This window comes from Diabrotica undecimpunctata, chromosome 1 (assembly GCF_040954645.1).
Source record: "Diabrotica undecimpunctata isolate CICGRU chromosome 1, icDiaUnde3, whole genome shotgun sequence".
Lineage (NCBI taxonomy): Eukaryota > Metazoa > Arthropoda > Insecta > Coleoptera > Chrysomelidae > Diabrotica > Diabrotica undecimpunctata.
This window is the reverse complement of record NC_092803.1, coordinates 12,455,194-12,478,581: the sequence shown is the minus strand read 5'-3', so window position 1 is coordinate 12,478,581 and position 23,388 is coordinate 12,455,194. Positions and strand designations below refer to the sequence as shown.

Below are 23,388 nucleotides of genomic sequence, written 5' to 3'. Positions count from 1 at the left end.
AAGTTCAGCAGTTAGATGCGGATCAATGAATGAGATTAGATGTACAAATTGTGTGGGTGTGCAATTCTTTCAACTTGTAATTATCAAATTTCTTTGATAAAGTTCTATTGTTATATATGGCAAATGATTATAAAGTCAAGTATTTAAAATTAAAAATTAAGGACAATTTAAGACACACAGAAAACACTTAAAAGGGGGACGAAACAAACATTAAATTTCAAAAAGGGGGACTTGAATGCACTACATCTCTTACTTGGTGACAATGAGTTTTTATGTTATCTATAGATAACATAATAGACATCATCATCTTTGGCTCGACAATTATCTGTGGAACTTGGCCTGCTCTGAGATTCGTCGCCATTCTGTTCGGTTTCTGGCAACATGTTGCCATCTTCTGATTTTTAATATCCGTAAGTCGGTTTCAATTCCATCTAACCACCTAATTCATCATTCGGCCTTTGCTTCTTCTTCCTACAGGTGTTCCTGTGGTTAGCTTTTTAGCAATCGTATTTTCTGACATTCGTAATATGTGTCCAGCCCATCTAAGTCGCTGTGTTTTAATGAACGTTATGACTTCCAAGTAGATAGACAGATTGTTTTGTTATACATAAAAATAATTTTCTCCGTTTAAATTATTGAAAGAAACACTACTTGGTCTTACTGAATAATTACTGACAATTCCAGCCCAATCGTTTACTATAAAATTACTTTGATCAGACATGAGTTTTGTGACGATTCTTCTTCTTGTAGTGTCTATCCGTTTCGGACGTTGGCGACCATCATAGTAATCTATTTTGCACACTTTTGCTATTAAAAGATTTTTGGTTGTTGGTGTTCTAATTTCGGCTTCAACATCCTCTACTGCTTCTTGAAAGATTTTTTTAGAGTATATGTTGAACAACAGCAGTGATAGCATACATCCCTGTTCGACCTCACGTTTGATTTTGATATCATAGGATTCTCCTGCCTCTGCACAGATAGCCGATGTCTCATTCTTGTAAAGATTGCTAATAATTCTTAGATCATAGGTGGTTACTCCAATATTTGTTAATATCTCCTTGTCGTGTTTTACTGTATCGAAAACTGTATGGTAATCAAAGAAGCATGCATAGATATCGCAATTCACATTGTACCCTCTAGATGATTGATTGTAGGTTACACAAAGAACGGTACTAGGCTCGGGCTTCAGTCTGGTAGAGGTATCTTGGTCGGGGTTCTTGTTACAGCTCAAATATCACGGATCAATTAAAGAAGTACTTACAACACAAAGACAAGAAGTTAGAAGAGAAGATAAGAGATAAGAGAAGAAAAGTTATTTGGGCACCACCCTATTTTTAGAGGAACAGGGAAACCTTAAGGCACATAAAAAAGGATGACGAGAAAGGTAAGGTACAGCTAGAGAACTCACGCAAGAATAAAGTAAACCGTGAGAGAAAAGGTATCGGAATTATGCGGTACACTCCTAATATTTCGACACATATACTCAAAATATACGATCAAACAAATAATAATATAATTCAATAAAAAATGCCTGGAAGAGAAACACAAAAATATAAATTCAAATTATATAAAAAAATATAAAAGAAATAAAAAGCAAATAGTTCTTTAACAAAATTATATTTAGGTATATTTGTTAAAGTAAATGTACTATACCAAATTTTATTGAACAGTTAAATGGCATGATTATTGCGTAACTTATTATTAATTACAAACAAAAAATATCTCTTTGAAAAATAGTTATAAATAATTTAGTATCCTCAAGAGTTAGAAAAAGGCAAGGAACATTATAATTATATCTACGTCAATATTTGGCAAGCAAGTGAATTTTATGCCTTGAGGATACCTAAAGATGAAGTTACTAGGTTTTTGATCGTGATCACTTCAAATCTAAGAATAGAATTTATCAGAAATATAATCTACATATAACATAAATTGTACGTTATTTATACGTATATATAATCCTGTATTTTTATACTCAGTCAAACTAAACCTCCATAAATAAGAAGGTACACTGAACTGGAGTCATAAATCAACTTCTAAAGATTTCGTTATCACAGTTTAGTCAATAAAACTTATACTCACGAAACAGGTGTATTCAGATAATGGTATAACGCCCTCAATAAGGCACTTGACTTCGGTCCGTACAACAGGTAGTTGGGATGACACGCCCACAATAAATTGCGGTCTTCCTAACGTAATCCCTTAGATTGTCTTAGGCCGACAAAAAGAGGCAGCTAGACCGGAGTAGTACAGGTAGTTGAGATAAAATGAAGATGACTGATGATCGAGGTGAACGAACGTAGCGGTGAATGTTTGAATAGTGTACACGTATGAACGGTGTAAACTATGAACGGTGTAGAATATGAACGGTGTAGAATATGAATCGGTGTAAAATCTGAACGGTGTAGAATCTGAACGGCGTAGAATCTGAACGGCAAACAGAAGTGACTTCAATTGGAAGACGTCTGTTTGACAAAAGAGAACATAATTAATATAAGACACACTGTGTAAAGATAAATAAGGTTGAATTGAAAATCCACTTACCGCCGATTGTCGAAGATAAGACCGCTTGCCACAGGAACCAACTTGGAAATGAACATCGGATTGTGAACTTAGAAGGGCTTAGACAAGCGAAGGTTGAAAATAGAGAGGGGATATTGGCTGAAGGATGCCACGCGAAATTGACATTAAATAGCCGGGCTACTGGGGTTCATTTTCATAGCTTTTACCAATGGAAAGTAAACTTTCTACGAAAAACAACTCTTCTGTTTCTCTGAGAAGGTAGCTCGGAGATTTCACAATAGGTCCTTTTTCCTTTGTTATTAGGAAAGATTTTTATGTACCAAAACGAGATAAAAAGAAGAAGGAGCATTTGGCGAAGTTATTTCTTTGTTAAAAAAAAGGCGTAACGAATTTCTCGGTAGTGTCGGTTATTTGAGGAAGATATGCAGGCATGGGCGGCGTGAAAATAATTTACTAAAGGGAATAATTTAAAGAAATTATGAACATGCTTCAACATAACAACATCGTTAAAATAGCATTTGTATGCTAAAGAGAGCCTCTCTCGTACCCACTGCGTTCCAAAAACCAAACTGTGTACGACTGATTTTGTCTTCGCATAGTCTATATAACCTTTGGTCTATGATTTTTAAAAACAACTTTAAAATGTAGCTCATTAAGCTGGTGATCCGGAAATCATTGCAGGATATGGATTTTGTGTTCTTTGGTAGAGCAATAAACGTTGAACTTCAACCATGATCTTCGTATTACTCCATTTAAACATAAGTGAATGTATATTTTTGTTAGTCGTTGAGTACCATCGGTGTTAAATAGCTTTATCGGAGTTTAGCATATGAATTGTCAGGTCCAGGAGCTATTTAATCTGTTAGTTGTGATATTGTCTTTTCCACTTCAGATTATGTGATAGAACAACGAAAATTGGACCAATTGGAACATACCTCTAAACGACACAAAGATGATGATTCCCATTTTGTTTTAAGTCTTGTTTTATATATGAAAGAACTTCCAACTCATAGAAAATTATATGTTCGAACAAAGAACGTGAAGAAAATTTCACGCCAACCTCGTCAGTATACCCCAGTACCAACGCCTTCTTCAGCATACAGTTGTACTTTAACAGATTTTTTACAACCACCTTCAGTTTAATCAGTAAATGATTGCATCTTTACTTCATTCAACTATGATCATACGTCTAGAAGTGATACAGAAACAAATGTTTCACAAGTAACAAAAGCATATTTTTCAAACATTCAACCAGATTTTTCTTAAATTATTATTACATTTTACGAAATAGTTTTACTTGATTGTTGTTGAAGTAATATACTTATTATACTTAGGTAACGTAATTGTTTTTTCCTGACCTTAACGTTACAATTAGTTTTTCTAGAAGTGCAATGTATCCTCGAAAAAAATTCAAGTATGTGCGAAATTAAGTTTCAACAGAGTTTAGTATGTAATCAAATGTAGTTGGTGTCATTCTTGTAATATCCAAACATCTGTTTCGCATATAACCTGAGTTCATTAAGGTTGATCTGCACCCCCCAAAAGACAAACCCCAAATTCAAAAAATTTGAAAAAATTTGAGAAGGTATATGTGATGTCTAGAAGTATTTTGACAACTTTTAAACAAACTTCATGTTTTCGTTTTTGAAAAAACTCAAAAAAACTACTTTTTTCCAAGTATAAAGCGGGAAAACCAAACATAGGATTTTGTTTATTTTGTTTACAGCATCAAGATATGATTATAAGAAATACTTATGAATTTTTTGAAAATTTTTGAATTTACAGTTTTGTTCCAATAGGAAAAAATAATATGTTTCGGCTTATAATAAAGTTACCGGTAAGAAACCGAAAATTTTTTTAATAACAACATATTTAAAACTGTAAAAGTGAAAAATATTTGCAACAAAAAGTTAATTATTTTTTCCTAAACATATGAAAAATCTGGTTAAACAAGAATTATGTCTTGAACTGCCGCCTTCAAATCGTAATGTAGGGAGATGGCTCCATCTGAAGCAATGGTAGTATTTATCATCGATAGATAGCATTACGTTCGGCTTCGAAACGCTTCAAGCCAAACGTGACACTAACAGGGTTGCCATATCAATTACTTTGTACAACACTTTGGCAGATAACAACAAAATTTAATAGGAATGTTATCGGTTTGAACTTTGAACCGGTCATGCTGAAACTTACAGAGTTACAGAATAGTAGATACTGCAACTTTTATTTTGAAAGTAGGATATCATAAAATTTACACTCTATAAGTAATATATCTATAAAAAACCTATTTAGTTTTAAAAACCTATTTAGGCGTTTATGGTTAATTATTTTAGTATTTATAAAAATAGTGTTTCTTGCATAACCAGTATCGTACACAGAATTTGTCTGAGGGGGGGGGGTTTGAAATTTTTTTATGCTACCTCCATTTTGAGTCCATAAAATTTGGGTTTTAGTTTAATTTAAAGTACTAAAGATAGCAGTGCCAAAGATTCAGGTATCTATTATCCTGCCTACCAACTAAAACCACCCTCTCTTACTTGTGTGCATTTGACTGTCGCACGTACCGTACTCCGAAAGTGGGGTGAAGACATTTTTGGAACACTCACTTCTCTTATCTAAATCTTATCTATTGTTCTGAAACTATTTTCTTGTGGCTTTTAAAGTAATTACTATTTTAATGGGAATAGGCCAACTTGTAAATACAATTTATTTTGGAGACGGCTATCGCCGTATTCCCGTTCTTCTCCGCCAATTCTGCCGGTTTAAGGCATGCTCCTCCTCCAAACCTTTCGATTCCATCGCTCTTCTAATTCCTTCATTCCATGAGCGTCAAGTTCTACCTCTTTTTCTTCTTCCGGGGGGGCATCCATTTGTGAAGTTTTTGGGGCCAACGTTCGTCAGGCATTCTCAATAGGTGTCCAAACCATTTTGAACCTCTTTTTTTCTATTCTGTCAATGACCGTTTCTGTAGCGTTGGTCTTCCTTTCCTGGCTTGATGTTCTAGCACTTCTTCTCAAATAATCCATTTCAACTGCTAACAATCTTCTCTTCAGGTCTGCATTGACAATTGTTTATACTTCAGAGCCATAACAAAGAACTGATTCGACCATGGTTTGCCCTATTCTTTTTTTGTTCCTTTTGGAAATGTTGCGATCCCACCATAAGGAGTTCAGATATCCTACAATTTTACGTCTCTGAGTAATTCGGTGTTTAATTTCGGTTTGTCCCAAGCCGTTCTTAGTAATGAGTGCACTTAAATATTTAAATTTTTCCACTTGTTTGATTTCCACGTCCTCGTCGATCAACACTTCAAACCTTGCATCTGAATTGATAACTAAATATTCTGTTTTCTTCATGCTGACTTGTAACCCACATTTTACATATTCTCTGTATAGACGCTTTATCATAAATTCTAGATCATAAAAATCTTGAGCTAGGACGACTTGGTCATCCGCAAAGTTCAGGAAGAACAGTACGTCATTTCTTATGGGGATTCCCATTCCCAGGCAGTGGTTTTTCCAATTATGGAGGGCTGCCTAAATATATAAATTAAACAGTGAGTGTGACATTATGCATCCTTGTTTTAGTCCTTTAGTTACTTTTATTGGCTCTGATAGTCTATTTCCGATTTTTAGGTAAGTAGTGTTCTCCCTGTATACTTCTGTAATTATTCCTAAAAGGTATGGACTAATGTCGAGTTGTTGCCACAATTTAAGTCTTGGAACTGTATAATACGCCTTTTCTAGGTCGATGAAGGCTAGATGTACTTTGGTACCAACTACTATTCTTTTTTCTATTAATTGTTGGAGTATAAACAAGTTATTAGTGCAAGATCAAAGATCAAAGATTCAAACGTCAATAAACTTATTTTAACCTTCAATTGTGGCTTATTTCCATTAAAATAGTAATTAGATCTTATCTCTGTCGTTGGCTCGGTTGGTGTTTCTCTTCTTCTTCTTTCTTTTTAATGACTGCTCGGATGTAATTGTGAACACTATTCCATTCCTCCGTACTTCCTCCAGTCATCTTCACGATCATCTCTCTTACAGTCACAGGGTTCATACCTATTTCTTTCTCTGTTTGATGAGTGAACCTCTGCATGGGCGACATCCCAATGAGGTCAGTCAAGACCATGTCGACAATATAGCGTCGAACTATTGGCTGACGTCAGGAAAGATGTTCCCTGAAACAGAAGATTCACTACTAGCCATTCAGGATCAGGTTATACAAACCAAAAATTACCTGAAATATATCGTCAAAGACCCTCAGGTCCAGAATGACAAATGCCGATATGGATGTTAAGCTCAGGAAACCATCAAACATCTTACCGGGGCTGTCAGGCATTTGCTGCAACTGAATATAAGGAACGGCACGACTCAGTAAGAAAGATCATTCATCAAGAGATAGCTATCAAACTGGGACTTCTTCAAACAAACCATCTTCCATATTATCAATGCGTTCCTGAGAGTATACTTGACAATGACAACTACAAGCTATCCTGGGACCGCACTGTGCTCACAGAACAAACAGTGGCACATAATAGACCAGATCTCATACTAGTTATTAAACTAAAGAGACAAATAACATTAATTGATGTGGCGATACCCAACAACCATAATCTTCGTGTTAAACAGAACGAAAAAATCGCCACGTACAGGGATCTGGAAATTCAAATACGAAGAGAGTGAAGAATGGAAAGTACCCAGACAATACCTATTATTCTCTCTACTACTGGAGTAATTCCAAAGAAACTCCTAGAAAACATAAAAAAGCTAGGTCTGAATGAACATCTCTACAAGACTATGCAGAAAGCTGTAGTACCCTCAACGTCCAGATGTGTACGAAAATTTTTGGGAGATACTCCAACATATCAAGCCACCTAGGGCTCGGTAACACGGAAAGAGTCCCACCAGAGCTCAATCCTTTTGATACCGTAGGTATCTGGGATGAGTCAATTTTCCCCTTAGATAGAGTGTGAGCCGTATGACTAAATCTGGGATACTAATACTCAAAAGCAAACTTAATTTCAAGCACATAGTAAAAGCAATAAACACATACGCAATACCACTTTTCACATACTCATTTGGCTTTATAAAATGGTTGAATACGGAAACTGAAGAACTAATTAGACCAAATAGAACCGTGATAACTAAATAGGCATCAACTACCCCAAATCGTACATCCAACGCATGACACTACCACGCACACAAGGTGAGAGAAGAACATCGTGTTTTGGAAATATCATTCACTACTTAAAGATAAAAAACAGCAAAAAACAAACACAAAAATATATAGAGCAGCAATTAGACCAGTGATAGCATACGTAGCGAAAGTAATATGTCGTAAGAAAATAGATATAAAGAAAATAAAAATATAAATAAAAAGTAAAATATAAAGAAAAAGTAAGAATTATTAAAAGCAAAATGATAAGAATAAACAGCCCAATAAAGCCCGAACAAGGAGAATATAGAAGACTAATAAAGCATGAAATAAGAAATAGAAATATAACCGAAGGGGAAGACATAGTAAAATTTATTAATCCACACAGACTGAGATGGTTTGGACACATACAAAGAAGAGAAAAAGACGCACTAATAAGGAAGATAACAAACCTGAAACCAGTAATAAACAGACCAAAAGAAAGACATGTTCGCATGTTTTAAATAACATTTTTGACGATTGACCATTTTTCATATAAATCCCACTAAAATATTAAATAATACCAGATAATTTAATTTTTAACTATTCTATCAACAAAAATCTAATATATGATTGCATGTATAAATTTAGTGGTAATACGATATTCACAGATAGCGCCGCTAAGTACCTCTTTGTCGATAAAAATGTTTACATAATAAATATGTGTCATTTTTCAATGATATGGTGTGGATTATGTTCTTGCAAATGCGTAACTTTAATACATTCCGATTGACACAGCGGAGCAGTAAAATATTATACATAAAGATGTTGTTAAAGATATCTTTGCTTATTTGGTCTACTAGGTATTTGATAAAATTATTACTGTCTGCACAACTTGGCACCTCAGCTAATGGATATAATTATAGAAAACTGTAATTTATATTAGGGTTTGAAAATATTACAGAGTCGTCATGTAGAAATCTACGATTAAGTTAAAAAAATTACCACAGTCGTATGCCGCAGTAGAGCCATCTCTAGGATCAGAAACAAATTAATCGAGGGTGAAGATCAACCTTAAAAGATCTCGCAAATTCTCCATATACACTCATTGATAAAAAAGAAGTCATCAACCCAAACTCTGTAGTTTTTTAATAAGAGCAACTTTAATAACAACGGTATTTCAAAAAAGTAATATTTCGCAGCGTCATTTATTGTTAATAACCACAAACCACAATGTGAAAACTCTGATATATCTACTGCGTTTTTTTACATCATATGTAACCAATCTGTCTAACTTATACGTACGACTTAAATTAGTACGAATTCGTTCGAATAAAGTTTCGTACGAACTCACATCCAATGTAACCGCTGCCTTAATTAGTTAAAAAATTGATTTCGAGTACGTAACTGACATTAAAAATCGCCGGTCGCTTCGAGCGTTGTTTCTGAGAGAACAGCATTCTAAAGAAAAATTTCAAATTTACTTTTTTGTTCAAAGATATCTATTGATAACTGTCTGATTCTTATTTGATTTCATGTCCTTATAAAATTACGACTTTTTTTCAATGGTTTTATATTTTAAAATAAAATATATAATGGACAATCAAATATCAGCTTCAAAAAAGGCGCAGTATATATATTTTAATATTTTCGACAATAGGTATAAGGCATGTGTCATTACTGGTTCTCCCAAATTATTCTATGATCATCTGACCTTGATTTGTAAAAACTCGAAAATATTCACTGAAAATCAGTTAAGCTTATCTACATTAGTTCAGGAAAAGCCTTCATTAGGTTTAATTTGAAATTAAACAACAAGCAAATATAAATATTTGTATTTAATTTTAAAAAAATTTATGAATTAAAAACAACAACACGGACTTGTCGAAAAACAAAACTAAAGGTAGAGCTTATCTTGAATAATCAAGCGAAGGTCAATGTATATCAAGTGGTCAAGGTATAATAAAGTAAATAGCATGAAGCGTTCTTAAAAATGCATGAACTTCATGATGTTTGCTTTGTATTCTTTAATAGTGGCATAATTCCAGTGGTTTATATTAATCGCATATTGTTGTTGATGGTTTACTTCTGCTAATAGTATAAAAACCATTTTTTGAAATAATATTAGCCTACAATTTTATATAACTGACAGGAAATTGTTAAATACTTTGTTTTAAACTGTTATTGAAAATAAAAAACGTATCAAAAAAAAACTTTTTTTGTGGTACTGAAAACGAATTGGCCAATTGTACTTCTTGAATTTTAAATTGCCTTGTTACAAAGTAAAGTCGACTTCATTGTTCTTACACCGAATCGCTTAATATATCATTATAAGTTACCATTATCTTACGACTGCGATATCGAGACAGTTTAAAAAGTTATTTTCAAAATACTTAGGTGTTCCAGTTTATGATCTATACTCGATTTGGAAGTGTATGATAGCATAGATGACTACTTGATATTGCAAAAGCAAAACTAATGACAATAATCAAGGAGCATCGTAGTACATATCATTCATATCTTGTTGATTTAAAAGCTAGCATCTTACCAACTATTATTCTGCTAGACAATACAGTCTGATCCAATGTATGGTCATTGACAGTGTCTGACCTCGGTTGACGAATAATAGGTCCTCCAAAGGAAGTCGTGATAGCAAAATTAGTAAACTATAGAGCGTTCCACGTTAAGAAAATAACATTGTGCTTATGGAGATCAGTGTTGCCAAAACTCTCAGGCAAGTATTGCTATTAGACTGTCTGTCCATCTATGATTCATTCTAATCAGAGCCGTATTCAGCACTGTGTAGTTGTAGTTAATTATAGTCCATCTAGAATGTATCCGGAATTTTATATTTTTCCTAATTTTAATAGATTTCCTTTTTGTAACATTTTAAGACAAAAGTAATGCATCAAGTAGGTTGTGCCGATAGTAGGTTATGGAAAAAATCGCATGACAACACCATCTGCCAAATATTGTTGTTTGTAAACAGACTTAAGATTTGTGAAATAATGTCGCAAGTAGAAAAAAGAAAAGTGGTGGAATATTTGTAGAGAAAAGGTGTCCGAAACGTTAAAAAATTAGTGCAATTGACTGAACTCGGAAAAAGTGCAGTGTATGAGACAATAAAGAGAAAAAAAAATAGCATAGATATGAGACATAGATCAGTTTCGGGTAGACCGCGTAAGATTCGCAGAAACAATTTAAATGCTTTAGTGGCTTTAGGACGACATAATCCGCACCTAGGGATTTTCGAAAATTAGCGAACAGATTTGGAAATCAACGAAGGTTAAAAGTATGCTCAGAAACTGTCCGCATGTCACCAAAAAAGCAAGGCTACATAGCAAGGAATCCAAAAAAAATCCCTATAATGACACCTCTGCAAAGGCAACGAAGTATAGATTCTTGTCAGCGTTTTCGAGAATATAATTTTAATAATGTCTTTATACCTGATGAAAGTTGTTTCCAGCTTGGTGCAAATCATCTAAAAGTCCTATCAAGAGAAAATATTACCGTTCAAATTTCCAAATTTCCCACTAAAATAATGGCTTGGGGAGCAATATCTCAGAGTGGTGCTACACCTTCCTGTATAATTAATGGTACTGTTGATAGTGCGAAATATTGTGACATCCTAAATGGTTTTTGCTTAGACTCAAGCTTGGATGCAAGAACACGAATTGGCAACAATTATGTGACCACCAGCATCTCCAGATCTTAGCCCCATTGAAAACATGAAGATTGAAGTGGAAAAAAACTGCGCTACGAGATAAAGAAGGTTTGATTTGGTCAGTTTTACAGGCCTGGAACACCATTACCGAAAATTATGGTCTTGACCTAGTTTCGGGTGTACCTGGAAGTTTAGTTAAGTGTTTAGATTTAAATGAAGGTTGTATAAGTAAATGAGATAAATTATTTGTTGAAATTTTATATTTCAAGTGATAGAAATAAATACCGTAAAATTATAATTCTGCTTTCTTTTTTCCGGATACTTTCGAGACGGACTATAATTTCACTAATAAAAGGATATGTATAGTTGAATACAAAATAATGCATTATAAATACTTGTTTCTTTAACATTAAATATTTATTAACGCTTTAGATAAGATGTAACTTAAAAAAAAACAAGTGCAGCTTTAATATTATTTTCATGTAAGTAATAACAACAATTATATGCATAAAAATTTTTCCTTGTATACAAGGTGAATCACCACTAACGGATGTAAGTTGATAGAAGCTATATTTTAAAATTATTTTGAAATATACAGGGTGTCCCAATGAATTTTGGCGTATCAAAGTTATATTTTTTTTATCTTCTTATTCTTCTTCCTCTTTATAAGCAATTATGCTTGTTCATTGGCAGATTGATACCTCTTTGGTATATTTTTTTATCTTCTTATTCTTCTTCCTCTTTATAAGCAATCATGCTTGTTCATTAGCGGATTGATACCTCTTTAGAAGGTTGTCACTCCATCTTTTTGCGCGTTCGGCCGATACTTCTTTCTCTCCCCCTTTCGTCTCCTCCATTCTGCTTATGTGGTTATTTTATTCTTTTTTCTTGCGAGTTCAATGTCAGAGTTATATTATATGAAATTCTTCTCACTATTACCTAATTTTTACTTTTGCCGGACTATTATTTACAGACTTTTCGGATTTGGCACTTTGTGTCCTCCGACTTGCTTGCATTTTCTTTATAATCGCTATCGATTTCATTACTGTCACTGTCATCCGTCACATTTATTACCACAGGATCAATATCGTCCATTAACCCGTCAATAACCCAAAATTTTTGCTCCTCCTTAATAGAAAGTTTACAATAGTTTGCATTTCTTATTAATTGTTCTATAGCGGCGGTCTTAAACTCTGTGTTGTGTGAGTCAATATGTCTTTTTATGTATTTCTCTTTGTATGTGTTTACAACTTCCATGAGCTCTGATTTTAAATAATCTTCTTCAAAAAAATATCTTTCTCTAGCAACCATGTCTTAATTTGATCTTTATTGAAGGCTTGTGTCGGAATTTCTTCTTCTCTCCTCGAATGATACGAAGCGTTGTCCATCACCACAACAGTTTTCTCTGGAAGATTAGGAAGCAGTTTTTCCTTAAGCCATTGTTCAAATATAGGCCATCCATCTCATCATGATAGTCCGCTGAGATTTTTAGCTAAAAACCAAAAAGCAGCACCTTCTACAAAGCCCAGTTCGCTACCCGCATGCACTATAACAAATCGAGGACCTCGTTGTGTCGGCTGTTTTAGGCTTGTTGACAACCCCTTAACAAACGCATCCCTGGTTAAAGTCACTGGGAGGTCCTTCCATTCTTTGGAAACACTATGTCCAACATTCACTCAAATTTCGTCCAAATAAACGACGGTGTATCCTCGAGAACGAAACTTTTTTTAATCTCACGCAAATACTGACCTACATTTTAGAATATCGGGCCATTCAATCATGCTTGACTTTACTCCTCGTTTGCAAAAAAACAAAGTTCATTTCATGGAGTATTCTCCACATTGTTGTGCGTGGCATGTTTGCTAAATCTTATGTCTTTTTTAACCAGTGCAAAAACTTTGTTCAATCTCGGCGGTAAATTGTTAAAGAAAAAACTATGCACGATGACACGTAGCTGCGTACGAACTACTGCATCGTAAGTGAACTTTCTGCTGTTCACTCTACTTTTGGTACGTTTTCTATGGGCCTTAGTCCTCCTTCCGCAGTTTATTTGCGTATTTTAGAAATAGTACTAAAACTTACTCCAGTCATAGCACTTACTTTATCGGTTAAACTTTTAACACTCTTACCACTTCTTAAATTTAGATGATAATTAAATACATTTAAAACAATTTGTTTTGCACTGATGTCCAAGATATTCCCTTGGCTTAATTTTTGAATTTCTATTTTCAATTAACATTTAACTGTAAAGTCACAATAACTACTAAAGAACCACAAAGCCTTATTATCATTATGTAGTCAGAGAACGACATAAAATCGCTGACATACGCACACCGTATTATTTTAAGTTAAATTAGTAATTAGATACATGCAAAGCGGTCCGTTTAATTGCTTATCTTAATAGCCGGCAAAATGCATGATTTAGCTAAGAAATATTTTCTACTGATTTCCACGATTAATGGCATATGGTATTCTTACCGAAAAATAAATAAACTGTCGTTATTATAATTAAAATAATATAAAATAAAATTATCTTTTGTAAATACTATTTATTTAATTAAAATCATTTTCCCTACTTTTCATCTGTTTTTTCGAATGGGCATTTTTGGTCAATTACGTTAAAAAACATTAATTTTAATTCATGTCTGTGGAAACGAAAATACAAATAATACAACCCTGAATCGTGCTTGTGTTCGTCCTGGCATCGCTGCTCTTCTATCGTCCATAAGAAATACATGGTCCTATCTCCGCAATGTTATTTTCTTAACGTGGAACGCTCTATAGTAGACATAAAACTTTAAGAACGGAAAGAATAGGTAAAATAAAAAAGGAATAATTGTCCCATTTCTCCGAAAAAGATAGTCTGATTAGCAGAGGAAGACAATTCTGCTTTAAGGAAGTTTTAAAAAACCTAGTTTTGGGATTCAATCATCAAAAAAAAAAATAAAATTTGGCGGAAACTTTTAATCGACACATTGAACATACAAGTCTCAAGAACAAAGGATACGAAAGCGACACCGAAATTCAAGAAGATGTATATCGATAAATTGGTAACAAGAAAAATGAACAGCCATTCATGAGTCATGATAACAAACAGTCGTAAATGTCTTTCTGTCCATAATCTGGACTTTGATGTTCAATTCAAGAAGTTTTCTGAACAGTTAATTTTATTGAGTAGTCAGGAAATGTTTTGAGCAGCAAAAAAAACTAATCCTGGTCTCTGATTTTGTTATAAACTTTATACAGCCATGTTATATAATACTAGCAAAAACTTATTGCGAATCAAATATAAATTTGACTGGTCAAGTCGTTATTTTGTTACTTTATTATAAAATCTGTTATTTGGTAAAAAAAAACTGTCTGACTAGTTCATAAATTTTTGAGAATGACCTTTAAAAAAACAGATGCAATTAAGAATTAATAACTTGAATATTTGATAACTAAAACACGGATTAAAATAAAGTGTATAATATATTTCAAATGAGTCTTTGGATATCGTAGACTTTAATACACTGCTGCCCAAAAAATCCTTCGTGTAGACTTAATATTAATAATTTAGTCTAAAACAAAGCCTATTATCGTCTAGTTTAAACCATTAGTACGTTTATTTATTATTTCTTTAGTCACGTATTAATCAACATTTTTAACATAATCAACGTTTTTTTTAAGACATTTTAAAACCTAAATAATTGCAATTTGCTTAGAATAATTTCAGTTAAACTAATGATATGTATTACAGATCGTAAAAAATAATAGAACAATTATATGCGTGAATTAGAATAACATTATTATATGTGAGAAGTGGATGAGCCTACGGTCTCCAGGCGGTCCACAATGTGCGAAGTGGATGCGCGTACGGTTCAAGCCACGGAGGTCAAAGGTCAAAATGCGCTGAAGTGGCTTATTATCTACCATACAAACGCAAAACTTCACAAAACGCCTTAGATGCCAGCACCAATGAAGAAACAACACTAACCACCAAAGGAAGGTTCAGGGACATCAGCAATAGCTGAAGGAATTGATTCAAGAAAAAAACAGACAAAGGAGAAAATAGGGAAGTTAAAAAGCAACTGGAGGTGCATAGGAACGAAAAGTAGGACAACTATTTCCTGCAGCTAAATCCCAACAAATCTGCATTCTGGAAGCTCTCAAAAGTATTGCGAAAGGACAAGAAACCAATTCCGGTCCTATATGTAGAGAACAAACTGGTATATACTAAAAGAGACAAAGCGGAAGTAATGAAGGAGATTCTAGAAAAAGGATATATAAATAACTACCACCCCAATGAGGACATAGATTTCACGAAGTAGAAAGGAAAAGCCGAATTCTAATGAGGAGAAGGGCCGCAACAGAACTTACACACCTTCTCAGCTATGATCTAAGAGCTGATCAAAATGACTAACGCTGAAAAGACTCCAGGACCAGATAATATAACTAGCAGAGCCCTTAAAAATCTGCCAGCGAAAGCAATTAATTAACTAAATCCTAAGATTAAGGTACTTTCCTGGTAGATTCAAAGAGGCTTATGTGATAATGATAGGAAAGCTAGAGAAAAACGAAACTTTTCCACAAAATTACCGGCTCATAAGCTTACCAGCATCAATAAGCAAAATTGGAAAGCGAGTTAGTTATCTTAGCCAGGCTAAACGAGTCTGAGTTGATTGGAACAAAACCTGAAGTGCAGTTCGGGTTCAGGAACACTTATGTGAATTGCAAGTGTTGAGACTAGCGGAATACATCTCTAAAGGGTTCAATGAGAGAAAGTATAAAGCAGTCGCCTTTTTCGATGTCAGCAAAACCTTTGACAGAGTCTGGCATAATGATTTGCTGTATAAAATGAAGGAATTTGTACAGCAGTATACACTTTTTACACCGAGAACCCAGAACAATGCTGAGCCTATACGACATCACTGCAATAGCAGCTAGAAGCAAAAGTCCCGACCTGCCAACGAGAAACTTACAAACAGCACTTAATCGTATGCAATCCTGGTATGGAGAGTGGAAAATCGCGGTCAACCTGGAAAAAACACAGGCCGTCATGTACCAAAAAATAAAAGAACAACCTAATACTAACCCTGTCTAATACTTCTACTAAATGGGAAAATAATGCCAAATACCTCAGCATTACGTTAGACAAACAATTAACATTCACCAAGCATGTCAAACAAACAGTGTACAAACCCAAGCTTCTTAGGAGTCTACTCTTATCACTAATCGGGCTAAAAAGAAAAATAATGTTCAAAAGAAAGATTAGAATACAAAACCTTCTATGATTAGGGAGGCTTTGAATATTCTTAGATGTGTACCTTAAGGTACTTATTTAGGGATTATCAATGAAAGAGAGTCAGCAACCTTAGAAGCCGACCACTAAGAAAGTTAACAAACTACGATCCAAAAACTAGCTGGATAATGGAAGGAACCAGAGTAGCACTTTGTTTTTTGTAACCTTAAAAGCAACGACAGCAAATCCGTTTATTATTTATAAAAATTAAGGGACTACTGTAAAAAAGAAAGTAAGAGTATTGCATGTGGTGCAAAAAATTGCCCCACTTGGTATTTGGCGCCGGCTGTTTGTTGTAATTCTTCTACGTCAACGTAGGTGCCATATTTGTCCAAGGAAGAAAGATTGTAAGTATCAAAGGAAATGTTCTAAATGTCCATCACACAACAAGAAAAATAATATCAGTAATAAATGTGAAAGTTGATCTGTCAATTCTAGTAATAGTTATTGGTAAACATGTCTATGATTATAACATCTTGTTACCGAAACACTACAATAAGAACTACGGGAAAGAAACACCTAACCAGATCTGCAAAGAAACACAAGGTATGGATGACACCAGACATACTAGAACTAATGGATGAAAGACTTAAAATGAAGAATAATGCACAAAAATACAGAGAGGTTGATAAGAACATAAAGCAAAGAATAAAGAAGGCCAAAGAATTATGGATTGAAGAACAACGTGCAGAAATGGAAAACTATGAAAGAAAATATGACACATTCAATGTACATAAAAAAGTAAAAGAAATTACAGGAACTCAAAGAAGACATCAAGAACAAAGACAAAAAGATTATTATAGATTTAACAGAAAAAATTAATAGATGGAGTGAATACATAAGAGAATTGTTTGAGGACAACAGAAATAACATTGTTCAGGTAAATGGTGAAACGGGACCTGAAATCCTAAAAGTGGCACTTAGAAATTCCAAAACTGGAAAGGCAAATGTACCTGATGAGGTTCTTACTGAATTGCTAAGGCTCTTGAATGATGACTCAATAGGTATAATATTGCACTTATTTAACACAATATACAAAACTGGTATTATACCTCAAGAGTGGCTGTTGTCTACATTAGTTACACTGCCAAAGAAATCCAATGTAAAAAAATGTTCAGAACATCGAACAATATCTTTAATAAGCCATCTACCAAAGATATTTGTAAAAGTCATCCATAACCGAGTTTATCAAAAGTTGGATTCAGATATTAGTCATACACAGATGGGGTTCAGAAAGGGATTAGGTACTCGAGAAGTTCTCTTCGGTTTGAATGTTCTTACACAAAGATGCCTAGATGTTAATTAGGAAGTACATGCATGTTTTATTGATTTGAAAAAGCGTTTGACAGAGTACGCCATGATAAGCTAAGAAACATTCTTGAAAGAAAGGACGTAGATAATAAAGATCTGCGAATAATTCTCAATCTATATTGGAATCAGAAAGCTAACATCAAAATAGAAAATAAGATATCATAAGCAATAGAAATACGTAGAGGAGTACGACAGGGATGCATTTTGTCACCGCTGCTTATAATGTTTGTAGTGAAAGCATCTGCCAGGAAACCCTTTTGCAAGCAAACGAAGGAATCGTAATCAATGGAGAAGTTGTAAATAATATTCGATACGCAGACGACACTGTACTAGTCGCAAGAACAGTAGAAGAATTATAACGATTACTTACAAATATAAATATTGCCTGCAACAATTATGGCATAAGTATCAATATCAAAAAAACCAAGTATATGGTCTTCAGTAAGAACATGACACAACCAGCACATATTAGTATAAACGACATTCAAATTGAAAAAGTATCAAGTTACAAATACTTGGGTACTTCAATAAACGAAACTGGAGACCAAAACAATGAAATAAAAAGACGTATCGAAATTGCCAGGGCCACTTTCATAAAGATGAGGAAATTCTTCTGAAACAGAGATATAAGCATCCCTCTCCGATTAAGAATGCTAAGGGGCTACGTATTTAACACGCTATTATACGGTGTAGAGGCCTGGACTCTCAAGCAGAACAATATAAAAAATATTGAAAGTTTTGAGATGTGGTGCTACCGTCGAATGCTGAAGATAAGTTGGGTTGAAAGAGTTACAAACTTTGAAGTGAATATCATAGTGAGTCTTATCAGAACAGCCAACGAGTAAAGACCTTAAATTCTAATTATTCGTTTACCTGTTTTTGCAAAGTTAAAAACGCGTTTTGTGAAAGTGTTTTATTTTAATGATAAACATTGGTAAGGTACCTTTATTTCAAATAATATCGACAACTATATAAATAGGCCAGTATTTTATGGGTCCAAATAATTAATATTTTGGCAAACAAAATATTAATTTTTACATCATGGCATCATCATCTACGTCAACTCAACCTAGTTCTGTACCAGACCAACAACCTGTGCAACCTAAAAGTTACTCTTCCGTTACCAGACAACCAACTACTAGTGTTTTTCCGTCAAGAAATCAAGCAATCGTATTCGATGCAAAAGACAACACTAAAATTGACGATTACCTTCACAGTTTAAGCCTAATAATTCGACCAATCAACATTATTTTCTGTCCAAGGCTATCCAACAACAGAATATGCATTTACTTAGCAAATGAAAAATTGGTCGATGATTTTATTACCAACCACGGAAAAATCAACATTAATCAACAATTCTTGCAAGCACGTCGACTAATCACCCCACAGCCAACGACTAGTACTTTCTAACGTATGTCCGTCCATTCCACACTTAATCTTGGAATCTGAATTGCAAGCACTTGGTGTCAAACTTTTGTCACCCCTATCATTTCTACGGATAGGGACTTCAAGTCCTGAATTCCAGCATATATTAAGCTTCAGGCGACAAACCTACATATCCCCTTTAACCAACCATACCTTATCCGATTCTTTTGTTATTACTCATGAGGAAACATCATATAGAATATACTTATCTTTAGATAACCAGACTTGCCAAATATGCAAAAACACCAAGCACTTAGCAAAAGACTGTCCAGCAAAGGTATCTGTATCAGGTGACACAACTTCTATACCTCACAATATAGAAGTTGGTCAGAACCCTATTGATAATAGTAACAATCAGGTGACTAAAGAAGTAACTAGTACCATCCAACAAAATCAAACCCAACTGAAGGAACAAACTGTGCAACATAAAACACCAAGTACAAAACTTCTAACTAATCAAATAGAAACAGATCCAGCACCACAAAAACGCACAGTTTCTGAGCGTTCTACACCGTCCCCAACTCCTTCATCAGAACACCTCAAAAACAAAGAGAAAAAGACTAAATTAAACCAAGAAAAGAAACCAACAAAGACGCTAGAGGAAATGCTGAAACCAACAGAAGAATTATTTAACGACCAAAATTCCAATTATCCCTTAAACTATGAACAACTAATAGATTTCTTCAAAAACTGTACAGGATCTTCGGACCCACTAAGTATCGCAAAAATATATACCAATGAAATTTCTATTCAAACCCCTCCTCCTTGGACAATTCGACTTCCCTCTACTGACACCAGCTTATTGCGCCTAAACAAATCAGAAACGCCAGCAAGTCAAATTAATCAAGAATTTCTAAAAATATTAAGCAAATATGGTAGCTCTTTCAAAGTTTACACTGATGCCTCCAAAAACAAAGACGAAACTGGGGCAGCAATCTACTCATCAGATTATACAGAAGCTTACAAATTACCTTCATATACAACAACGTTCTCAGCTAAACTGTATTCGATACTAAAAGCACTAGTTTTGATAGTTAACAAAAATAAAAAGAGAAATATCATTATTACAGATTCTCTCAGCTCAATAATGGCATTAAACCAAGTCTACTGTAATCATCCACTACTCCTTCTCATTAAAAATGAACTAAAACGTGCAGAAAATATTAACATTAAAGTTAATTTTATATGGGTACCGTCACATTCTCTAACACAGTTAGAGACGCTCAACTACTTATCAATAATACACCAGTGGACCGAGTAAAACAGTATAACTATCTTGGAACAACAGTAAATGAACAATGGGATCACTCACAGGAAATAAAATGTAGAATAGAGAAGGCTAGGAGTGCATTCAATAACATGGCCAAACTCTTTAAAAGCCACAATCTTAATCTGGAGATAAAAGTAAGGCTCCTACGATGTTATATCTTCTCAATATTGTATTACGGAGTTGAATCCTGGACACTAACTGAAGCAATGGAGAAAAAACTTGAAGCCTTCGAGATGTGGCTATACAGGCGAATTCTAAGGATATCATGGACAGACAAGATAACCAACAAGACCGTATTACGAAGAGTGAGCAAAGAAAGAGAGGTGTTGTATACCATTAAAAGGAGAAAGTTGCAATATCTCGGACATATAATGAGAAACAGCACTAAATACAGATTACTGAAGGAAATCCTACAGGGTAAAGTATTCGGAAAGCGAGGAATTGGGAGAAGGAGAATATCATGGTTGAAGAACCTGAGGAAATGGTTCTCCACAACAACAACGAATCTATTTAAAGCATCAGTCAATAAAATAATTATAGCCAGAATGACTTCCAATATTCGGAACGAATAGGCACTGAAAGAAAAAGAACCGTCACATACTGGAATCGAAGGAAACGAGGTTGTAGATAAAATGGCAAAAAATGCACCTACTAACCCAAACGCAGAAGAGAATACGAAAGTTTTTCACACCGATCTGAAAGCATTCGTTAAAGAAAGGATTAATTCAATATGGCAGGATACATGGAAAAACTCCCCAACCAAGCTGTACGAAGTTGATAAGAATCATAAAAAATTCCCAAAATTTAACAATAGAAGACAACAAGTAACCTTCACTCGCCTCCGGATTGGCCATACTCGGTTAACACACGACTACCTACTAAAACGTACTGATAAACCTGTGTGTGACATGTGTAAAAGTGTCTTAACGGTAAAACATTGTTTATTGCAGTGCCCCAAGTACGATGTGCAACGCAAAATGTATAACATACCATCAACATTAAACAGTGCTCTTGGAAAAGACAGTAATACTAAAAATATTTTCGCCTTTCTCAAAGACTGCAAGCTGATATCAAAAATCTAATATTTTACTGTGTATAGATCTAGGTTTATTTCTATTTATGTACTGCTATAGTTAATATTCTATTGTTAAGTTCTAACTCTGTATCACAATCCATACACGCTAATAACCCTGCGTCTGCGTGGTTGATGCGTTATATAAGGAAAAAAAAAACTTTGAAGTAATGCGAAGGATAGAAAAAGACCCAAAGAAGAAAACTCGAATATTTGGGTCACCTGATGAGAGGACATAAATACGCATTACTTCAAAATATAATGCAAGGAAAAATAGAAGGAAAACGGAATCTAGGCCGTAGAAGAATGTCATGGTTGCGTAATTTGAGAGAGTGGTTTGGCTGTACCACTAATGAACTCTTTAGGTCAGCTGTAAACAAGATCAGGATAGCCTTCATGATTTCCAATCTCCGATAGGAGTGGCACAAGAAGAAGAAGATTACCGCTTTTATATAATTTTAACAATAATTTTGTATAAATTAAAAAAAAACACTGGGGGCTGTGCAAACTTGCAATATGATTACCTATCTACTTGCCGAATTGAATATGACTGCTACTGTAGGTTGGGGAAATAGAAACTAGGAAATTAAAGTAAAACATTTTACCGATATTGTTGCCAACCTTCAGTTATCAAGAAGACACCATAAAAGTATTGTTGTATATATTGGTATTCTTCAAACACGCTGTACTATATTTACTACCACCACCACAGATTTCGAGGTTGACACAATGAATACCGATAAGAGAAGCTATATATTAAAGTCAATCTGGAAACTTAGGTTGTTTATTGTTTAATAATAAGAGTGCATCAATGAAGTAGCGGAAATTGCTTTAAAGAGATTTTAATTTTTATTTAAAAATTAGTGCGGGTACTCTCCGGAATGTAAGTACATATCTTTATTTATTTTATTACGAAAAGAAAAATTGATCAATACTATATAAATAAACAACTTTTTACAAAAACTTAATTGGTGAAAAATAAAACCATTTCCTTAGTAGTAGTCTTTTCTTATAGGTATAGTTATTGTATATTTCATTTGAACATTGAACAATTTTTGGTTTCTGTATTGTGGAATCATCGTTAGTTTAAATAAATTGCTTTTCTTTTTGCCTGACTTTCTATCACTTGTTTATGTGTTGATTCAATTTAATTTTTATATTTTTCCCTTTAAATTATTATTTATTATTTTAAAACTCGATTTAAACACAAACTGCTTGTCTTGTCAAAGAATGGTAAATATTATCCTCTTTTCTGCGTTTTATTATTAATTGGCTGTTTCTCTCTATTAGATGTTTAACTGATTACAGAGTTAATTTTACAACTTTAATGATTAAAATTGTTAGGTTTTAATTGTTTTTGTTTTAAAAAATGTGATCTGATTTTATATGAAGACTAGCTGATCCGGCCCACGCGCTGCTGGGGCTTGGTTATGATACCACTGATATTATGTTCAATTTATTTTACCCTTATCCGGGTAACACATTTTACTTACCTAACCAGGCAACCACTGTTCTTGAATTTACTATTTATATTTACCCATATATTTCTAATATTCTTTTTTGATTTTTTATTAACGTTAAATTTAAATTGTCTAGATTAAAAAAAAAGTGCTACTAGTATGCGGTCTACCTCGAGGGTGCGATCTACCTGAATGATTTGCACAGCAAAATGAAATGCAAGGAAACTTTTCTAGAAAAAATAT

The 23,388-nt window shown here is 33.9% G+C and overlaps 1 protein-coding gene across 2 annotated transcripts in view; it reads left to right on the top strand.

The window, feature by feature from the left end:
• The window catches only part of LOC140444735 (cytochrome P450 6a8-like), a 53,522-nt gene that overhangs the window by 5,534 nt on the left and 24,600 nt on the right, over positions 1-23,388 (top strand). The window contains exon 1 of one of the 2 annotated variants that reach the window (XM_072536501.1): positions 22,415-22,568. The exons of the other annotated variant lie outside the window; for it this stretch is intronic. The gene's annotated coding sequence lies outside the window, so the exon portion shown is untranslated. Of the gene's footprint in view, positions 1-22,414; positions 22,569-23,388 lie in introns of those variants that run through there. 2 annotated transcript variants of the gene reach the window in all.